At 37.8% G+C, this 22,614-nt stretch overlaps 1 pseudogene; it reads left to right on the forward strand.

Moving 5' to 3' along the window:
- Positions 1-1,940: 1,940 nt before the first annotated feature.
- The window catches only part of LOC149191670 (protein SUPPRESSOR OF PHYA-105 1 pseudogene), a 34,983-nt pseudogene continuing 14,309 nt past the window's right edge, over positions 1,941-22,614 (forward strand).

Genomic DNA, 22,614 nt, shown 5'->3' on the forward strand with positions numbered 1-22,614 from the left:
TATTATTGGGTCAATGACTCAAAATTCAAGTAAAGATTCTTTGAAGCAGAAATCCATTTCAACTACTGCATGGGGATTCTCCTTCAAATCCCTCTCCAAATCTTGGTAAAACCTTCAAGGTTAATGTCGTTCAGTCTACCACAACAAACAAAACCTCAAAAGGTAAAAAGAATGGTAAAGGAAAATCCAAATCTGATACCCAAAAACAGTATCCTCTGAAATCATCCGATGATGATGCATCTAAACGTAAGCCCAAATATCCTTACCTCATTTTTTAGGAAGATCAATATACCAAGGATTGTCCCTATCGTGTTGAAGTTAGTCGCTTATTAAAAGGAACTCAAGGGACACTGGTTGTACTAAAATAACCTTTTCCATCGCAACAAACCCAATTGGTAGAACAACCACAATATTCTACATCTTTGGGTTCTCAGGTTTATATGAGTGGAACAGTACCTATTTTTGTTGCCACTCGGTCAAAAGACTACCCAACTCCTCCCAAACACGTCGTGGAGAAAGAAGTTAATGATACACCTTCCATTTCTACTCCACCCAGTTCTGGTCCTCTTCATATTGAGATACCTAGTAATGACTTTGTTATCCAACTGCCTCCCAAATGTTTCCTTCAGAAATTAGCTTACAATCTGAATGTGTGATCTGCCCAACATTACAATATTGTTGAAGATTTAGCTCAAGTGCCTTCGACGATGTCTACCTTGGAAGTTCTCCAAATTTTTCCATCGCTGCAGAAAGCATTACTATCCGTTATAGGATCAATTAATGCTACTAATTAGAGTCTTATTACCTTTGACCTGAAAAATCATGTTCCACGTCTTCCACATCAACTTGCCTTTTTAATCCAAGTCATTATAAAAGGGAAGACGATTCAACAGATTGTGATTGATGAGGGTGCTTCCACCTGCATCATGTCTGTCTCATGTTGGAAAGCTATTGGATCTCCACCTCTCAACCAGTATCCTAACACCTTAGAAGCCTTGGATGGCAGAGGATCTCATCCTTATGGTATTCTCACGAACTTGCCCATAATGTTGGAAGGAAAAACCATTAACTTAGAAGTAGAAGTCGTTGATGCCAATTTAAATTATAACCTTCTACTTGGTCAAAGTTGGACTCATGCTATGTTTTGTGTGGTTTCTTCACTATTCTGTCTGCTCCTTCCTCATGAACGGAAAATAGTCACCATTGATCAGTTAACTTTTTTCTCTTCTAGATCTTCGAATGGAAATGTGCCATATGTGGGAAATAATGACATCCCTTATGAGAGTGTTGGGGTGGGTCTTTTTAAAGACTCTGCTCTTATGGGAACTTTTTCCCTCCCACCTCCAAACATCGCTTCCGTCAACATGATCTCCACTTCTCACGATCCTTGGATCATTCCTCATCTTGATCAAGTTGATTCTTTTGGCGATGTCATGCTGCTCATCCCAACAAAACAAGCCTATCAAACTTTCGTTTTGGCTTCAACAGTCACTTTTGAAAGTCATGCTACTCTTAGTATGCATCTAGATGCATATTCACAATCCCCTTGGCTTGGTTCTTGGGATTCTCCAGATCCCTTGAACGAGACATTTCCCATTGACGAGAGTATCACCGAGGTTATATATCTTGAGGAAACTCCTTGGAATGATGCCCGTCATCGTTCCTAGTTTCTCCTGAGCCTTGGAGATATTTCATCGTGTTTAGATACCTTTGTTTCCTGTACACTGAGCCTTCCACTTCAAATGCCTATTCTAGTGCATGAAGTTTTGTTTGAGGGAAACATGGGGAACATTACCGCTACCATGCCCGTCAACATTTTTGTTAATCTAGGAATTGTCAAAAACATCCATGTCGAGGTCTCTTGTTCTCCAGAGGAGATCAAGATTTACACTGCCCTCTTTAAGGAATTATGTGATGTCTTTTCCTAGTCATATGAAGAAATGCCCGGCATAGATTCAAGAATAGTTGTGCACGAAATTCCTACTTATCTGAATGCAAAGCATGTTCATCAGCGCCTTCGCCTAGTCCACCCTAGAAAGGAAGCCGCTATAAAGGTAGAGGTTGAAAAAATTCTAAAGGTTGGTTTCATTTACCCTATTCCATTGATAGATTGGGTTTTGAACATTGTCCCTGTGACTAAAAAACAAGGCACTATTCGCATTTGTGTTGATTACCATGATATCAATCGATCATGTCCAAAAGATAATTATCCAACTCCTTTTATAGACCAAATCATTGATGAATGCACCAGGAGCGAGAATTTTTATTTTATGGACGGTTGTTCTAGCTACAACTAGATTAACATTCTTCCCGTCGATCAACATAAAACTATTTTTATCTATCCATGGGGAACCTTTGCCTACAAAAAGCTCCCTTTTGGTCTGAAAAATTTTGGTGCTACCTTCCAACGAGCGATGTCTTATGCTTTCCATGACATTAAACACATCGTTTAACCATATCTTGACGACTTACCAACACATTCTGCTAAGCGTCATGACCATCCTAACCACCTTCGAGCAATTTTTCTTCGCTTTAGACACTACAATATTTGTTTAAATCCACATAAGTGTGTCTTCTGCGTCAAATTTGGTCATCTCCTAGGGTTTGTGGTATCTAAAGAAGGCATCCAGATTGACCCCCTCAAAGTTGAGGCCATTGTGAATTTACCCCCTCCATCATCTTTACACCAGTTGTAGAGCTTGCAAGGGAAAGCCAGTTTCCTTTGTCATTTTGTACCTAATTATGCTTAACTTTCCAAGGGATTTGCTCGTCTGCTAAAAAAGGGGATCCCATTCATTGGGATGAAATCACTCAAATATATTTCGATGCTTTAAATAACACCCTCATTAGTGATCTTTTACTACATCCCGCCAATTATCACCATGATTAATTCTTGTATGTGGTTGCAGTGAATAGTATTATTGCCTTGGTACTAGTGCAAGACGATGATGATGGAAACAAAGATGCGATTTACTATTTAAGTTGAAATCTTATTGATATTGAGACTCGATAAGCCCATGTCAAGAAACTAGCTTTAGCAGTTGTTCAACGCTTTCGAAACTATATTCTCTTACAAAAAACCACCGTGATTTCTGACTACAACCCCATGACCTACATTTTGACTCATTAGTTGCTGAGGGAAAGTGTTCTAAGTGGATTTTTATCTTTTAGGAGTTTGATTTGGAATTTGCTACAACCAAATCAAAGAAATCATTGGTTTTTTCCAAATTAATTTGTCACCTTCCCTCCACAACCACATCTACAATTTTTTATGAGCTCATTCCTGACGAAACTCTCTTTCTTATTAGTGCTCTTGACCCATGGTACGAGGATATTATTGTCTATCTCCAAACCCAAAATTTTCGATCTGAGTTATCCAATTCTGAATGTCATCGCAATCGACATCATTCCCAACCCTATTGAATCATTGGCGATACTTTGTACAGTGTTGGTGTCGATTCTATCCTTCGTAGATGTTTAACACTTGATTAAGTTGAGAGAGTCCTAAATGAATTCCAGTTTGGGGCTTGTGGTGGTCACATGTTAGGATATGCTACTTCTTAGAAAATCCTTTGTGTTGGTTATTTATGGCCTTCTATCTTTAAATATTACATTTTAGGAGTCCAAAAATGTCATGCCTGCCATATTTACAATCGTAAATGGCGCGCCCCACATGCACCCCTACACTCAATTGTTATTGTCAACCCCTTTTCTAAATGGGGTATTGATTTCATGACATGTAACCCTCGATCGGCCAGGGGGCATGGTTATATCATCATCGTCGTTGATTATTTCACTAAATGGACTGAGGTGATGCCCAAACGTGAGGACGAAGGTAAAATTGCCACTCAATTTGTTTTCAACCATGTCATAGCTCAATTTGGTGTCCCTCAAGCCATCGTTACTGATCATGGATCTCATTTACGAAATTATACGACGGCAAATCTCACTGCTCGGTTGGGTTTGCGTCACAACAACTCAACCCCTTATTATCCACATACTAATGGCCAAGTTGAGGCAGTCAACAAAGTCTTCGTTACCATGTTTCAGTGCACCATTTGGATGCATAAATCAAATTGCTATCTCATGCTATTTTCAGCTCTTTGGGTTTACCGAACCATAGCTAAGACCGCCACAGGATTAACACCCTTTCAGCTGGTGTGTGATCTAGAGGCAACTCTTCCAATTGAGTGTGAAATTCCTTCACTAAAACTAGTTGTCGAATTACTCCCTGATACCTCACCTGAGGAGTAACGTTTACTTTACCTTGAAAGGCTCGATGAAACTCATCATATTGTAGTGTTAGTAATTGAAGCCTAGAAGAAACAAGTTAAGGCTCAATATGATAGAACTGTTTCTCCCCACGTTTTTGCTGAGGGTGACTTGGTCTTCCTATATGACCAAGACAATGATAAGTTGGGAGCTGGGAAATTTGAACCAATGTGCAGTATGGGCCTTAAATTGTCAAACGAGTTTTACAAAAAGGTGCCTATGAGTTAGTAGATTATGAAGGAAATTCTTTGGCTAAGCCCCGAAACGGGCTTTACCTAAAGAAGTATTATGTGTGATTTTCCATGTAAATACTTATGTGCATTAATGTGTTTTCATTAGTGTGCAATGTGGTTCTGGTTTTTTAGTTTGCTTTCGCAAACGTTTTTCTCTGCTTACCTCGTGCTCTACTTGGTTTGTAGATGTCATCCAATCGTTACGTCTGTTTTTCTAATGATGCTTGTCGTAGCACAAAATTTATCTTCCGCTGCATGGGGAGTATATGACCCTAATGGTAGCTCGTATGACTAATAACATTGTCGAATATAGTGTGGTCATCAAGCTTTTGTTAGAAGCTATCACTCTTGGCATTAGAGAGTTAATTGTAAAACTTTATTCATAACTCATTGTACTACAACTTAATGGACAATATTCAGTTAGAAACCCTCCAATTTTGAGAATGTATTTGCAAGTTCATTTATTGGAATGAGACTTTGATTTTATTACTTATCATCACATTCTAAGACGCATGAACACATTAACATATGCATTGGCTAACTACGTGTTAGATAGAAATTTGTGAAACATGTAAATCATAAAACAACATATAACAGACATGGTAAACATAAAAACATGTATATATATAGAGTTTTTGCAAAAGAGTTTGCTACATCAAAATGACAAAATCTGTGTTCTGAGACACATGGCTTTATAAGCCTACAATAGTGCAGAAAGTAAACTAGAGTTGGCTATTCTCCCACATGGTGCTCATGATAACACGAAATAGCCCTAATGACTTGGCCCAACAACTGACACAGTCTGGTAGAAACCCCTGTAGTGTGCCTCTGGTAGCGTAATGACACCTCATCTATCGAGGCATACTCTGGAATTCCCTTGGTTAAATCTTCCAAGTTATGCTCTACCTCAACGATAGGATCTGCTCCCTCCTCATAAGGAGTCTCCTCAATCTGGCGTGCCACTCGCTTGGCTACTAGAGAAACCCCTGGAGGTCTCTCTGGTACCACATCTACAAATCATCATAAGTCAAATCTCAATACACATACAAAAAAATAATAAAAACTTTAAGAACTTCAAAAGTAGTTTTTATTGGAATCAATCCATTGTGCCCCTGATGGAAGTGGAATATCTGGATCTCCTCAGAAATTTGTGCCTGCATATGCCCAATCGTCAATCACAATTAGTTGTTGACATAGTCATCCAAAAAATGCCAAAGGGAATCACATCTACTGGTCATCTTCATGACGAGGCCTCAACTCACCCCATCTAAGTAATCGTGGATCTCTAGACGTTGGTGCATCCACTTCTAATCACTGATAGTGAAACAATGGTGCACGTTCCAGGAACAATGTCACCAAAATGGATCTGAAACCAAATTGTTTCAGATTCCCTTACACTTGGTAAGTTGGCGCTTCATGCACACCAACAAACCCTCATTCCAAATGAAAACTGTGGGATTCAAACACTCGATTACATACTGGAAATGAGATTTTGTTGCCTCATGAAACACTTAAGCCCTAGCTATTCAGGCCATAGTATGCAAGATTGTTCATAGTGGGAGATTCGTGATGGTTGTTATATTGATTTTCCCACTTTGGTCTTTTTGGTCCCTAGACAATGCCTCTCAATGAGCATATTTGTGTTGTCTCCTCCAGTACATGATCCTAACAACTGAACCCATTGTCCCTTTCTAGACAACTTGGTAATGAAATAAATGTCTGCAACATCTATTTCGAGTTCTTGATCCTTGATCATGAATAGTTGGCAATCCACATCCCACCAACTTATCAAATGTTGTAATAACTCGAGTTGGGATCTAATCCCAGGAATCCTGAAGAACTTGAGCAACCCACATGCTCATAAGGCATCAACACAATCTTGATCCTGAGTAGCTTGATGGTCTTCAACTTTATCTCCTTTTTCTTTCCATTCAACCACCATTTTGGCATGATTATCCTGTGGAAAATACATAAAACAACATTTCATGAGCTTCCATGGAGACAAAATCTAAGATAAACTATTTAACATGGAGGATTTCACACAAAAAATTGTAGCTCAGTGCCAACGCAATTGTTTATGACTTTTCTCACACTACCAACGCAAGGGTATCATTGACCATAGGGTGAGCAGTGTGAGTTCGATGGGTAAAATCCGCGCCGGTCACCCACGATATAAATTTTTTGCAAGTCTCCTTGTAGCCTAATCTATGGATGAAAATGCATGAAATGAGTATCAAAATGAAGGGAAGGGACATATCCCTTACCTGCAACAAGCGGTTCGGCGAATGGTGTCCGGGATTGATCATGCTCCTTGCCTAAAAATGAGGTAAAATGAGTTAAAAATGCTCTTACAATTGCAAATTGGTAAAATGAGGTAAAAATGCCCTCACAATTGCAAATTGTTAAAATGGTAAAAATGATTTACTTTTTTCCCTATTTATAAGTTTTAAATAATATTTTTACCAAATTAGGGCATATTTCACTCATTTTTTAATATTATCCCTCGAAATTGGTAATGTGTGTTTCCCTATGCAGCGATAGGTCATATATTCTTGGTGATGGTGATTTATCTTGACTGATTCAACGAGTTTTATTTTATCACTTTTTTGGAATCATAAAAAATAAACAAAAAAGCAATCCCCTGGAGTCATCTTTAAGCTCTTTTCTGACTCTCGAAAAATGAAAATATTGTTGAGTACCTGTCATTTCAAACTCGTTAAAGTAAATGAAATGACGTCTACTCAATATAAGCTTAACCCTTTTCTGGACTAAGATAAACTATTGTACCCCAAAGGAGTACCTTAGTCGAACATGGCTAAGAGGTTCTCTTGGATATTGTTTTCTACCTTTTTTGGTTCAAGAGATGATTTACGAAAAGGGACCTCTGGAGTTTTTCTTTTTCGCTCCATTTTCAAACTCTCCAAACATGAAAAAGATGTCGAGTTTCACCTTCGTCAGACTCGTAAAACATAAACGACGAAGGACTTGTCACCATGACAAGACCGAGTTTCTCCTTCCTATGGCTCGTAAAACTTACTGGGATGGATTCATCCAAAGGATGAACTTATATGGAAAACATATGTTATCCCCTTCAAGCTTGCGATAAAAAATATACGGGGTACTCGCCAAAAGTTGTGGGGGAAAAATTGAAAGTGATCATCTCTTGTATTCTATAAAGGTAGCATGTCGCTCTTGAACATGACACTCATCTATTGCTCATGTCAGGTTTGGGACATCCTAAATTGGTCACTTTCCTTCCTGGGTTTGGGAAATCGATTTTGCCTCTCATATGATTATACCATTTTGTCATCATGACCTCTCATCCTATGTTGAGTCAAATGCTACCAAATTCTGGAGTCGCATCACCAATGTGTTCAAGAGAAGTCATATCTACAGTTCTTTACTGCTTATATATTGTCTGACTTTATGCCACAGTCTTGGATCACGCTTATCTACTCTATTACATCCCTTTGTTTCATGTCAATGATGTGGTATTCATTATGGCCCTCCTTTGATGGATCATTTCTTGTCGACTTCAACTCATTATCCGGGAAGATGATCTAGAAACTCCCTTCTAATACCTTAGAGCTTGCATGCCTCAATGACAAGTTCTTCACATTTGATGACAGGTTTACATCATTGACCTTCGATCAGATGATTCCACGGTGTTCGACTTCAGTTTCATTATTCACATTTGTGGATTGTGTTGATTGTACCTTGAGAGCCATTGTCATTATTGGTGGTTTCTCTCGTGCATGTTAACGATTTACATCATTGATCGATAATCAGGTGGTTTTCTATCATGTTTGACTTCGACACATCTATTCACATGTTAGAATTCATACATTGATCAGGTCGAGATGGAGCGCAAGACCCTAGATTATGTTTAATAAAATCTAAGTTGCGTGGAGTTATGAATTATTCATGATTGTACACATGTTTCCTCTGGATGGATGGTTGCGACCATACCGTGGGTCCATATTCATGATCCTCTCTATTCAGATGGTTGTGACCATATCGAGGATCCATACACATGATCCCTTTTATTCGGATGGTTATGTCCATACCGCGGATTCATGTATTATTAGATGCCTATTCATGTATCATTAGGCATGATCATTAGAGATGTTAGATATGTATATGTATATGTATATGCTTGATTTGTAGGTCTCTTGACGGTGTTGTTCTCGTCCTTGCATTGACTTGTAAAGCATCTCAGCCATCACTCCCTATTATGCCTTCATGCTTTAGGGGGCATCTGTTACACAATATTTTGTCATACCTCCTGTTCACTTCCTGTTCCATATCTCGAAGTTCCAAAACATTAACAACTGTGCAGCATATCCATCATGATATACAGACCAAAACCTCCCTGACGAATCAAAGGAAAACTACCCTGAATCCATTCCGAAGAAGGTTAACGAAAAACCTAAATTTTAGAATCAACATGTTTTTCTACACTGTCTGCTCATGTTGATGGCAAGTTGTACAGTTCTACCCTAGCTCTGCCAACGCAGAGTTTGATATGAAAACATGCATTGAACCTCTTCCGGCAGATTTTCCCAAACTAGAGGAGAAGCTTCGTGCACGAGAACCTTCGAGAACAATGAGCTGGATGTTGGTTGTTGTTGATATGGTCGAGCTCTCCTATTTGGACCTCTTGATATTATCATCATGGGATTTCCCCTTGATATGTGGACCTTCCTCCTTCTTTTGTGGATCCCTAACTCCCTCTTCCTTCCTATAAAGTCACTTCCTTCCATACCCAAATGGTTGGTCATTGATTATTGTTGCATCCCTATGCTGAGATTATGCTTACATGCTACCCATTCTAACTTGGAGAAGGACTGCTTGAAGAGTCCTTTCTTGGACTTAGACATCCACCAAAAGGAGGTCTCTAACATCAAGGCATAGGTTGTATGCTTCCTTTTTTAGCTTATTAATATATACATCTGATGTTCACTTTCCATAATTGTGTAAATGTTTATGCTTTTAGCTTAATACTCTTTGATATATTAAGTAGTTTATGTTTGATGTATGCCATATATGATTTTGTATCTTGCATAGCTCTTTGATCTTCCTTGCATGTACTCGGATGTGAAGGACAAGTAAGGAGTGAGGCCTAGAGCGAAAGAATCAAAGTCATCTCCAAAAGGATTGAGCGATTAACATTAGAGCGAGGTAGGCCACTCTCTCTGCATTTGCTAAACATAAGCTAGGAAAGTGTATGTTAATTTTTTTATGTTGTTGTTAGACCCACTCATTGGGCAAGAGGGATCGCCTCTATCTGCAGAGGGGATTTACCTTCACAACACTTTCTTAATCTTTCAAGATATTTGAAGAGACTTCCTTGAAAGATGTTCCTAGGATTCCTCCAACAACAACTTCAAAGAGTGATGAATGATAAGATCCTTTGATGCTTCCTTTAAAGATGCTTATCAATGAGTTTTTAACTACATCCCTTCAAGAGACAATCCTTCTTGAAGTCTTATTCTTTAGGCCTTCCTTGATAGTTTCCTTCTTCCTCCCCCTAAACAAGTAATTTCTTCTAGTTGCCTTCCTTGCTCACCTTAGCTCTGATACCATGTTGGAAAATGAAAAGTGGCAGCGTGTTAATTCATTTTTTCCTTTAACCTTAATACTTTCTTGTGATCTTAATTAGCCTTGTGTTATTTATTTAGATCTTTTTATCAAACAAATATCAAGAATAGAAATAGAAGCAACATAGGACATGGATATTAGGCTCTCATCCAGGGAAAAACCCTCCAAGGGGAGAACCCAAAAAACTCTTCTCTTCTTATAGAATCTACTTCAAATGAGATACAAGGACCCAAACCCTAGACCAAGTCCTCCTCCATGTACCAAGTCATCCCTTGAACAAGTCCTCCTAATTCTGAAGCAACTAGCTTCACACTGTGACTTTGACCTACCAACTTCAATACTACAACTCATCATGCAACTTCGACCCTATAATTTCGGCCTTGCAGCGACTATAGAAACCCTAATCCAACTTCCTCTTGAGACCTTCATAGAGAAAGACAATTCTTCCTAAGGTCAATGAGCTCAAAATGGAATATTCTTCCTTCCAGATACAAGATATTGTACTTTGTCCCCCTACAAATCGAACCTACAAGTTTGGACCTCCCAGAAAGTTGCAGAAACCCTAATCCTCCACACGTGTGAGAGAGATAGAGCCCAAAAAATAGAAATTTTTCTTCCTCCTTGAATTTCTCTTTCCTTCTAGACCTTCACTCTTCCTTCTTCTAGCTTTCCAACTACATATCGAATTATTTCTTGAGAGATAAAACTTCTTAGTGAGCGAGTGCCAAATGAGGTTGAATTTCTCCATTATATAGCCTTCTCAAGGGTCGAAATCCCTCCTTAAGGTCGAATTATAGCTACCATGACCGACTTGTAATTTTGGAGTTTCCAGGACTTTCTAGACTCAAAAATAATTATTTTTTCCAATTACATTTTGCCCGGAAGGATATTTTAAACATGATGTTGGCTCTTTTGACTCATGACAATGAATCTCATACATAAAAAACCATAGAAGCATGAAGAACATGCTTTTACTTAGAATACCATCAATAATGAGCATCAAACCCATGGTTTTAAAATAACTTTTTCTTTTTCTTATTTTGTTTGTTCCATAGGATACATATTGAAATGAATACAACAATAATTATAAAGACCGAAACTAGTTACATTCTTCAACACAAAGGAAAAACAACCCTGAATTTGATAAGGGAAAGTGCAAAGGAATTGGTGACACTAATAAATAATTAAACCACACAAATGTTACAGGTCAAACCTAACAATTTGTGCACATGTATTGAACTAACTATGCCTTCCACAATAATCATTTACCTGTCACCAGTACTCTTGGCATGCACATATTTGGAAGCTCTACAACTTGGTGCATCCATTCATGAGTACATTTCCAAAAATAAATTTGAATCTGATGTTTCTATGGGGAATTCAAACCAAGTACATTGTGTGTGGAATAGTGCATATGAGAACTCTAGCTTTCTGGAATGTAAGGATCTCATATATGCATAGGAGGGGTATTATTGTGAGGCCTTAGATCTCTTGCAACAAATGAAAAGCATTAATTTGAATTCTCACATGGCCATGATTGTGAGCATCCCTCCAAAAACAGGGATAACAAAGCTTTGGTTTAAGGACTAAGTTGAGGATTTAGCCACCACTAACATCACAAAAAAATATTAGCAATTGAGCAGGGATGACAGAAGTTTGAAAACACAATTAGGACTTAAAACCAAGCATGGATTGGAAGGAATCAATTTTTTGCAGTGAAGCATAACAGCAAGATCCAAACATTCATCAAGGATTTGTAAAAAATCAAATTTCAAATCAAAGGAATATTAGATAAGAACCAACTCCTCCACTTAGTGATTATTGGAGTCATGGACACATGATGAATTGTCGAGGCAAATAGTTAAGACTCACAATAACCAGAATGGAAGCGAAGGAAGTGAAAAGTGCCAGTGTGACAAACAACAAAGTAAGAAGAGGAAAGCCAATGGAAAGATGAATATATCCAATGGTAGTGATGAGAAAGCCAAGACTGTAGATGCAACAACATAGAAGAAGTTTGTATCATGTTGGATATGTGTAAAAAAACAGTATGCAAAGAATTGTTCGTTCACACAAAGGGTGGGGTCCATTGAGAAAGTGAACAATACCAAATGAGAATATGATGAAACTAAACTTTATGTTGAAAAATATAAAAAAAAAAAAAACAATTCTTGTGACATTGGACAACGATTCTATGCATAAATTCACGAAGGAAGATGCAACAACAAAACACAAGTTGCATATGCAATCAATGCTTTCATTTCCAAGGTATTCAACTTCGATAAGAAGAAGGTCATTCGTATAGATAGGAATGCTTTGATGACACTTTAATATTAAAGTGGTAGAGTGAGTTTTACCATTGTGTCACTAGATGAATATGAGTTGATTTCAGGTTAGGAGTTGATGGTCCCCATCCTACATATAGATAGTTTTTCCATGGTGCCAACGTTAATAGGAGCTAGGGAGATAAGAGTTTTCATGAAAATATTGTACTTATTTAACGAGATCAACAGACCATCTTGTGGATACACAAGTGGACTTGGAGAAAATAAAGTTAGATTACTTGCGTTGAAACCTTTATAGCATTAGAGCAATGTATGGATAAGTTGGAAAAACTCTTGAGAAACACCATGACATTCATGAAGGTACTAGAAAAAGTGGTGATGGACCAAATATGGCTTGAATAGCCAAGGAAAAGGAAGTTTCCTAAAATTAGTTGGAGAGATGATATGTCCAGAACATTACAAAGCAACAAATATATGTAAGAGTTTTGATGTCCCAAGGCATAGAATTAAAGTTGTATATGAACAATTCAACCTGAAGTGGCTAGATGCTTGGTATCCTTCTTAGGGGAGAAAAGATACCAAAAGGTCTCTTCCCAAATGCAACACCCTTGATATGAGTTGAAACAATAAAATCACTTGTATTTCTTTTATAATAATGTAAACATTATTATAAAAATGACAATACATCATGTAAAATCAATATGAATTTAAAGAATTAGCAGGAAGTTGAAGAGTCAATAACGTAGATGAGAGGTCACGGTAGGTGAAATTTCAACTCACGTCTATAAATATACCCTTGTGCCTCATTTGAAGGGACTTTAACACTTGAGCTAGGCTAGCTTTAGGTGGTTGTTTTGTGTGTAAGGAGATAGAGGCACTTAGTTCTTGGAAGCTAGTAGGGTGAGTTGTGGTGAGGCAAGGGTTTTTCTTTGAAAGATGGTATGAGCAACCCATGTTTGACTATTAGGCTTTGAGGGAATTGTTGAATATGTACTTCAATTTGCAACATGGACAATGAGAATTTCTCCACTTTTGACATTGAGTCTCATCCACTTCCATGATGGCTATAATGGCTCTCCGGTATTTCCATTATGTGTGTATTTGTGCTTGCACGTGGGGGATATGAAAATGAATAATTCATTGATATTTCACATGTGTTCGCTTTCGAATCTATTCTCTTGTATTCCATGCTAATGCTAGTAATTTATTGTGAACTGATTTGTAATTAACTTATGGCACCTTCCTATTCATGTATGACTGAGATGGTTTTAGCTTACTAACCCTTCTTTAGGCATGCCTCTTTTTATTGTTTTTTTGTTACATTCTTGTATTCCATTCTGTAGGTTATCAATCATGAGTTGATCACATTCCATTTTCTAGGAATTTCATTCTTTCTCTCACTCTAACATCCCCACTTCTAACAACGAAGAGTGAAACCTACATAATGGCAGTCAAGCCCACATACCGGATGGGGCTCCTATCCCAAACAATGTGAGGTCTAATTGGGACTTCAGACCAGGGAGACCACTTAAATTGTTGGTGGGAAATTTCTCCCTGTCAAAACATTTTGGCGCTAGAAGGAGGGTCAGATGACCAGCTGACCTTGTGGAGTCGAGTTTTAAGTCTTTAATCTTGAAATGACTCCTTCCCATATACTTATTCTAAGCCGCTTTTCTAATAAGGTAAATATTTTAGTCCCTAGGAAGTTATTCAATGTCTCATCACAAATGAAAAATATTTGCATCTGAGCATATCCTTCAATTTTATTTTTTATTTTTTTATTTTGTGTTGCTAATAATGTTCAACATGATAGTGTCCTATGCAAACTTTTTTTTCCACCTTTCAAGGTCGTGTCAAGTTATGGTGTAAAACATTTCCATATGATTCTATTCATCCTTTTCAACAATTCATTAAAGAGCTTATGTCTACTTCTCAGGAGTCTAATTTTGAAGATTTATTTAAAGAAAATGAACCTAGAATGAGACTGGATGAATCTATGGACGATTTTTCCAAGTGATTTCTCAATATCTATTATAAAAATCCTAGGAAAGATAGGGATTAGTATCATCTAATGAGAGAGTTTCCTCTTCTAGTTGGACTTTCTTAATCCTCCAGTCAATTCATCCTTATTCTTAATCCTTGAAGAGTTTCATGTGTTAGATGTTGAATCTGATTGAATAATGGCTTTAATAGTTGTCATCCTATTGTAAAGGTATTCACTAATACATCTACTGATAGCTTTTCATATTCACTTTTTAACCACACTAAGCCACCGAAATTCCACCTTTTGAAAGTTTATGAACTTTTCATAAAGTTGAGGCACTTCTGTTGATCAGTGGTTGTCATTGATGTCAACCCAAGCAGCACCAGGGGCTACCCCGATCTTTCATGAGAATTTTGACTTTCCAACTTACTCTATTCTAATTCAAGGATATTCTCGATGGATTCTACTCATTGAGATGTTTCCGTTGATATATGGCACGCCAAGTAATTCTTCACGGTTTGAGAGATATTCATGTCTGAAGTTAGTAAACTCAGTTAGTGGGCTAAAACCCTATGGGGTTGTCCCATGGCACTCATAATTGGTTGTGGCCATTGAATAGTCAATAATAAATAATAATAAAAATTGCTCCTAAAATCCCTCCAACGTTCACTTGTTGAGGACCCTCTCAACTCAAGACATTCATATAAATAATGACCCTCATATCCTCTTCTAGTAGGGATTTTGTGGCTTCAAACAGATCATCGTGGCATTTTCTCTATAACTTTGTTTTTGTGAAGCTTCATAAGCTGAAATTAAAACCCATTTGAGTCAAACTCTTGGTGAACCTCGTGACCAAATTTCAGATCTTGGTTCACTATATTTTCAGAGATATGATCTGAGAAAGTTAGGGCTTTTGTAGGCTCCAAAATTCCATGTCAAATAGGTGACATTGCAAAAATCGCCATAACTTTCTCTCTACGGATTGGATTAAAATTTCGTAAATAGTCATAGAAAGAGGACGGATTGTAGCTTGTTGAGTACCATTTTGAGGGTCGAAGGTCGCAACAGTGACATGTGTCACTTCTTACAAGTTCGCTCTACTGAACTAGTCTGTAATCAGGTCATCGTGGGAGATTGGGCATAACTCTTTCTTGAAGAATCCAATATTGATCAGAATTGTGGGGTTGGAAAAAGGACTTAAAGGGATACCACAGGATGAAATTTCAAACCCTCAAGATATGAAATTACATAGATACAACATATTCAACATCGAGCTCCTAGAAGGAAAGAAAAATCATGCATTCAAGGATCACTACAATAAGGACCACACATCGACGTCAAGGGTAAGTCTCATACATCAAGGTATGTATGATTAATGTTTACATTTGAAATATGAGTATCATCTCTGACATATGTTTTTGCAGGAAAACGTATGTACATACAAGGTCTCAGTTATATCTCTATGTCTCTGTATATCACAGCTAGTTTTGATACCACATTTTGGATGTCCTATTCTTGATAACACATTTGATGCTACACCAAGTCTACTAAATCTACATGATGTTGTAAGTTCATGTTACTTGTCTTGTCATAGTTGATTGAACGGTCTATGTTGTTGTACTTAGAACTTGGTCCATCACAAGTCTAGGGTTTGTTATCAGTTTTTATTGTATAAATCTTTAGATCAGTTTTGGATATAGTCTTGCATAGAGTCCAGGCCTATATCAAGAGTGGGAGTCTTTGTCTACTGTTGCAACAAGTGAACAACAAAAGTGACAAGCACACTTCAAGTACGCATTGTAATTTTAAATTTGTATTTATTCATTATTATGCACTTACATGTGTTTTGTAGGCAGAGATAAGTTGAAGGGCATTTTGTTTCGTCTTAGGATTGGTTTCACGAGGAAATTTTTTCATGCAGGTAGAAGAATATTCAAGTACAACATCAAGCAAGAATTCAAGAGTAGAAGTATCAAATCAAACGAAGCATTGTAGAGGGACATCCTTTGAAGACATGACAACCATCCATATATTGTGAAGAAGTGTCAAGGCCAAGAGTCATCATTGTAAAGTTGTAAAAGAGTCATTTGTAAAAGTGTCATCATTGAAAGAGTCATTATTGTAAAAGAGTCAATCTGCCTAGAGTCAAAAAGGCATCATTGGGAGGTATAGGAGTCTCTGTTGAGATGATGTCATGGTTGGGTTGTAGGTCATAGTGTGATTGGGTGTTCGGTCAAAATCATTGTAAATCATATTGTATCGTGGATCGTTGTCCCTGATACAGGAATCCACACTCTTGTCTCATTTCAGCCATTATAGGGTGCAGGGAGGTGCTAGGTTGGTGCATGAAGTCGCCTACAGGTTGGAGCCTGTGAACACTTTAGGGTGGTAGGTTGGTCTAGGATCTTGGGGCATCCATTCAGTTGGCTACTAAAGAAACCAAGGCCAAGGCCTTGGGGCGTCCTTCTAGTGGGGGCTGGAGAAGAATGCTTTTCTAGAATTCTAGGAAGTTGTTGCTTTCATTTCAGTTGGGGCTAAAGATTAAAGAATTTATTAGAAAAGTGTTCGGTGGTTTTTGACCCAGAGGGGGTTTTCCACCTAAAATTCTTGTGTCTACTGTGTTCCTTTATTTACTGTTATTACTGCATAAACATTAATAATAATTTAAGATTAACTAATGCTCTGAAAAGATTTAAAAGTGTTAATTTCTAAGGAATAATGATTCACCCCCCTGTCTCAGTATTTCTAACATGATGGTGATGTATCACAATCAGAAGTTGAAAAGATTGAATTCCTTGTTCATGATGTTTTCCATTTGCAACCCTTAATAGGTGAAGGGGAAGATTTTACATCTCTAATAGTTTAAGCAAGTCCTCCAATCAATTCATCCTCATTCTTAATCCTTGAAGAGTCTCATGTCTTATATGTTGAATCTGATCAAATTAGTGGCTTTAATAGTTGTCATCCTATTGACAAGGTATTCACTAATACAACTACTGATAGTTGTTCATATTCACTTGTTAACCACACTAAGCCACTGAAATTCGATGATCCACCTTTTGAAAGTTTATGGACTTTTCATAAAGTTGAGGCACTTCAACTTATGTTGATCATTATGTCAAGTTCTTACGATCTTGATGAAATCCATGAACTAGGTGAGATTAGGGTTTCCTCACAAGATTCTCCTTTTAGCGTTTTTGAAAGATTATAATTGGAGTGATGTTTCTTTGGGAGAATCTTTTCATCTCTTATCATATGCTATGCACTACTCCTTGTACTATGATTTGTTTGTTGAATCAATTATACCAGAAATTGTTTTAAATCATTTAGGTTCTCGCCTTGCTAGTGTCAATTGCACTCATTTACAAGTTAGTGCTATCCTACTTTCAGAAGAGAAAAATAATAAGAAATTTTCCCATCTTTCTTTTGGTTTGCAATCCAAAATGGATGGTGATTGTATGCATTCATCTGTTGATCATACAAAGACACTGATATTTGATGATCTACCATTTAAAAGTTCAGAGGTTTCTGAGGAAGGTGAGGCACTTTAGCTCTCACTAACAAATATGTCAAGTCCTCATTACCTGGACAAGATCCATGAACATGCTCAGATTAGGGTTTCCGCACTAGATTCTTCTCATATTATAGTTTCACCAGATGAATGCTTATTTTTGAGAGATTTTCAGGGTTTTCAAGTTGATCTTTTTGAGTATCATGATAGGATTGTTGACTGGATAGAAGAGTCATATCTGACGAATTCCTTTACAAGCAGGTGACATCTCATCTCTCTTATGATTGATTTAAGGTTACGAATAAATGAATGCATACCATGGAGAAATGTTTAGGTTTTTCTAGTTTAGCATCCAATTTATCACGATAGAGTTGCAACCTAGTTAGAACAATATTTTTTGGCACGCTTTCCTGCCAACGAACATGACCTTCTCACTCTTCTGCATGTCTAGAGGTAAGTATCTTTGTTTAGGCACGGTACTACATATTGGTTTTAATCGTTGACCTCTTTGTTTTTGTAGGTTGGGAACAGTTGCGGTGGTTGCATTAGAAGATTGAATTGACATGAACCAATCTCCTTTCTGGTTAAATTAGCGTTTTATGTTTAGACTAGTTAGGGTTTTGTTGTTATGGTTTTAGGTTTAGACTAGTTAGAGTTTAGACATGTTTTTTTTCATTTTACTTACTACAAGTAGTTTTGTTAATTTCATAACATTATGCACTTATTTGGTACTCATTTTCCCGCATTACTCTTGAATGTATCACACCTATGAATTGTCTACATAAGCATTGCATGGCTCTTTTAGCTGCAATTAGCTAAAAAAAATTGCATTACATAACATTACACCACATTGTTTTTCCAATATTACACCTAGTTTTGCGCACTACATTGCATCATGCATTCATTGGATCTTCTCCTTACATTGCATTCACTTCATGTTTACCTAACATTGCCTTTGTTCTCTATTCCTCAAGGCACTACATTAGTTTCGCACTTTCATTTAAGAATTGTTCTCTGCATGCAGCTTACAAACCTTTGATGTTATGATGAGCATCTTTTATGCTTCTTTGCACATGGTGAAACCCTAGAAGAGCTTATTTGGTCACTTTACCCTAATGTTAAAACCTTGATTAAATAGTTTCATGTGGCTGTGATGGTTTCTCCAAGAGGTAGCCCCTCAAATCATGTTATTAAAATTGCATCCTGAACATACTTCCTATGAGTCTAACCCATCATTAAGGAAAATACAAATAGGTGCCCATGGGTAACCCTAATCATTTCATATGACCTATATTTGTAACCTTAACCCTGTGGCAAGCATGTTCTTGAATATTTCAGTGGTATGTTTTCATTGTCCACCTGTTGGTTGAAGATATGGTGTAGAAATGTGGCATGACGGAAAACCCAAGTCAGAAAAATCTTTTAGTTTATGAAAACAAGAAACAACCTCTATTGCCCATAAATAAGTTGAGATCCCTCATCTGCCTATTGGAAATACTGAGAGGAGGGTGAATCAATATTTCTTTTCAATTGTTACTTTTACCAGTTAAATCAATTATATTTAGAACAAAAAATGAACAATAGGAATAAATACTTTTATTAATATAATCTTTATGATAAATCAAGTACAATATATATAGGGCTCCAACCCGTTGCCAAGCACGAACTTGGTATTTTGTGAGGCTCCAACCTCTAGGGCACCAACCCTGTCTTGTCAAGGCATCAACCTTGGATTTAGGAGCACCAACTACAAGGACACAAATCCTTCCAATTCTGAGGCACCAACCCCAAGGGCTCTGACCCTATCTTTTCAAGGCACCAACCTTTTTTGTTCGAGGCTCCAACCTTCAAGGCACCAACCCTATGGGCTCCAACCCACTGCTATACTTTCTAGATATGTTTGATAGTAATTCTATTCTCCCAAAATCTTCTTCACTGAATTATGTCAACCTACAACTTCACTGCTACATCAATGACAATCTGTCTTCATATGAAGGAGTCTTCACAACTCTTCATATTTCCCAAAAAAAATCAACAAGTTACATCATGATGACTAACACACCATGGTCTTCAATAGTCTTTACACAATCATCAATGTATCTTCAATGATTTGCACACACATAACTCTCTGTTTCAGCCCTTTGTTCTAATTGTCGCGATAATTTCTTCAGGAGTAATTTCTTTAGAAGAGTCACTGTCATGGCTTCAAGTTGTGCATACAATTATAAAACAACCCTGTCTTTTGTAGTCTCTTTGACAGATCGCTGGTTGTGCTTCTACGTATTCATTATAAGTTCGAACTTTCAATGATTAACCTAGTCAACAGAATGCTTTTACCTTCGTCTCCCGCTAGAACTTCGGCTTCCTCTGTGCTCACTTGACCTTCGTATTTATTTCTATTGTTCCTTCATGTTCACGAGTTTTGAATCGTCATTTTTTTCTATGATTGATGCACACAATCAATAGTTAGAAATGATATGTCTTAACTTATATTTATATGGGTTTCACCAATGACCAGAAAGACACGTTTATTGGAAGGAGGCTGACTTGTATATTAAAACATATTGAAGAGTCTTTCATCCATAGACTTGATTATTCATGGAAACCATATAACAGAGGCTATACCCACAAGGAGGTCCCACATGCCATGTCACTACCTCAGTCACAATTGCAACTTTCGGAGGTCCTGCAATCACAACTCTTAACATCACCGATGTAACATGGTTGATATTCATAATGCCTATGAAACAGACGCAATATAATATTAAACCATTGTCAATAGATATGTCGGGTCCACAACTAATGTCGTAATCGGCGGTCGGGTTCACAAGACTTATCGCAATCGGCGGTCGGGTTCACAAGACTTATCGCAATCAGCGATCAAGTTCACAAGTCTTATCACAATCGGCGGTCCAGCGGTGACAACCCTTATGATTTGCATAACTTCCCCGATACTTGGACACGATATTACATAAAGGTATATTCTATGGAGCTATCAGGTCTGCGTATTATATCGCAATCAGTGTTTTGACATTCCTTTGAAACTTGTGATTACTGCGAATACGATATTATTTAAGGTGTGTTGTAATGGGACCATTGTGTCTGTAATATTATCGCAATCGGAGGATTTAAGTGCCATTCATTTGTGATACATAACTTCCAATGCGGATGTGATATTCTTTAGGGCATGTTGTAATGGGACCATCGAGTCTATAACTCATATCGCAATCAGGGGTTGAACAGTTTTTACATAACTGTTCTGGCCAGCAACACCCCCCCTTATTCAATTAATTATCAACCATGATACTGAATGAATGGGGACCCTTAGTTAATTTTTAGGAAAAGCAAGAGTTTCTTTTTGAAGTTACAAACATACGCTTAGAAAAAGCCTCTTAGATATTTTTAAGCCTAAGACTATGATAAAGAGAAAACCCTTAAGGTCGCATTGCAAAAGGATAGGAAACACCTTCATCTCCCTTTTTATGCGCACCACCCTCGTGTTAATAATGACATCGCATCGCAAAATAGTAATTCTCATAAAGAAAAACTTAAAGATTCGCCGATCTACGATAACGCCGATCGCTAGATTGCATATCGCAGAAATGAGCCAGGCAAGATTTGGTAAACATCAAATTTCTGCGATCTGCGATATTGCGATCGCTGCGATGCCACATCCATGCGACTTGTGATGATGCGATTAGCGATCGCGCGACATGTGAGGTTATGTCAGCAAATCATAAATCACTTCGGTACGAATCCTTCGGGCGCGCCATTCAAAGAAAAACCACTTACTATAATCTGACCCGAAAGCATGCGTTTTTAATGATAGTAAATGAATTAGTTGTCAGTTATTAAATGGATTAAATACGTGTGCCTTGGTAGAGATTTGCTTCACGAAAGGTGGCATATTTGATTTATATGTTGCATTTAAAACTCTCCCATCACCCTTCTGGATCAGTCATTTCCATTTCACTCGTAATCTGCAGGAACAAAGTGCTAAGACGACTCAGACAGAAACTCAAAGAGAAATGGGAAAGAAAAATAAAGCTCAAAGCTCTGAAGCGAGGGAGAAGACCAAGGAGATGGCGCCCCTGTACACAGACACAGCCTGTAACAAAGACACAGGGATATCAACATGGGAAGGCATGTACAGGCTGTTAGAGGAAGAAAAGCCTAGAATAATGAAGGTGACTGCTGTCGCGGGTGCACCACGCTCTTCTGAGGCGTCCTTGGAGGACCTAGCATGTACATTCCTTCACAGAATAGCGGCAAGACCCAAAATTCTACCATACACAGATATGATCAAGTGGATACTGGATGATGCAGAATTAAAAAACAGACAATTCAAAGTTCATGGACATGGGCTCGTGGGATCGTTTGCTGTGCAAGATTTGAAGCTTATGTATCATCTTCCTGAACCGCAAGCGACCTATAATGCAGAATTTGTTAAGAAGTTCACAACGGAGAATCCAAATCTATCAGACACCACTAAAGAATGGTCTAGAAGAGACGAGCCGCTAAAAAAGGATAAAAACGGTATGTACAGCACTGGTTCCCTCACCTCTCCATATTGTTTTGCTGCGGCCATGCTCTGTAGGTTATTTGGGATGCCGGATATCAACAAGTTTTCATCTGAATGGCTGCCATTAATTGATGCTGCCACTAAAGCCGACATCCTAGATTGGGCCAAAATCCTTTCTGATACTCTATACACGGTTGTTCTCAATT

The sequence above is a fragment of the Pinus tabuliformis genome, chromosome 2_2 (genome assembly GCF_031772625.1).
Source record: "Pinus tabuliformis cultivar Carrire ecotype Pingquan chromosome 2_2, CPIR1, whole genome shotgun sequence".
Lineage (NCBI taxonomy): Eukaryota > Viridiplantae > Streptophyta > Pinopsida > Pinales > Pinaceae > Pinus > Pinus tabuliformis.